The sequence below is a fragment of the Helobdella robusta genome (genome assembly GCF_000326865.2).
Source record: "Helobdella robusta unplaced genomic scaffold HELROscaffold_74, whole genome shotgun sequence".
Classification (NCBI taxonomy): Eukaryota; Metazoa; Annelida; class Clitellata; order Rhynchobdellida; family Glossiphoniidae; genus Helobdella; species Helobdella robusta.
The window spans coordinates 283,160-284,121 of record NW_008705420.1 but is presented as its reverse complement, the minus strand read 5'-3'; positions in this window follow the sequence as shown (position 1 = coordinate 284,121).

Below are 962 nucleotides of genomic sequence, written 5' to 3'. Positions count from 1 at the left end.
GAAAAAAAAATTCTGAAAATTCTTGAGAAGGTAGATTGAGAATTGAACAAATTAGTTCGTTCTAATGATGTCTGTCTGTGTGTGTCTGTCTGTCTGTTTGTGTGTATGTCTGGATGTCTGTTTGTGTGTCTGTCTGGATGTCTGTGTGTGTATCTGTCTATGTGTGTGTGTTTGTCTGTGTGTGTTTGCATGTATCCGTGTGTTTGTTTGTGTGTATGTGTTTTTATTTTTTGTTATAGCTGTATGTATGTTTTACATTCCATAGATGATATTATTGAAAATTAATTCGATGTCTGTGATGTTGAGGATGATGCTGATGATGATGTCGTTATTTGTTGATGATAGTAACAATGATGACGACGACGATGATGACGATGATGATGACGTCATAAATTTAATGATGAAGCGCTTAACGTTTCATTTTCAAGTCGATATGGGAAAAAATTTACCATCGGAAATGGACCTGCTTGACCATGCATTCAAATATATGGCCGACCATCATGATGATGATGATGATGAAGACGACGATGATGGTGGTGATGATGACGATGGTGGTTATGATAATGATGGCGATGGTTATTTAGCGCTTGTAAATATTATATTTTTTTTCTGCCATTAATTTATTTAATCAATCACAGCAACATTTATTTATTTCCGGATGTAATTGTTCACGATCATTCATTTTTTTATTCATTCATTCATTCATTCATTCATTCATTCATTCATTCATTCATTCATTCATTCATTTGTTCGTTCGTTCGTTCATTCATTCATTCATTCATTCTTTCATTCATTCATTCGTTCGTTCGTTCATTCATCCATTCACACATTCAGTAGTAGTAGCAGCAGCAGAATTCGCGACCAATTACACAGTTATTGTTTCTTTATTACTATTACTGTTGCAAATATTAACAATATTGGCCATAAAAATTGTTACAACAACAACAACAACAACAACAACA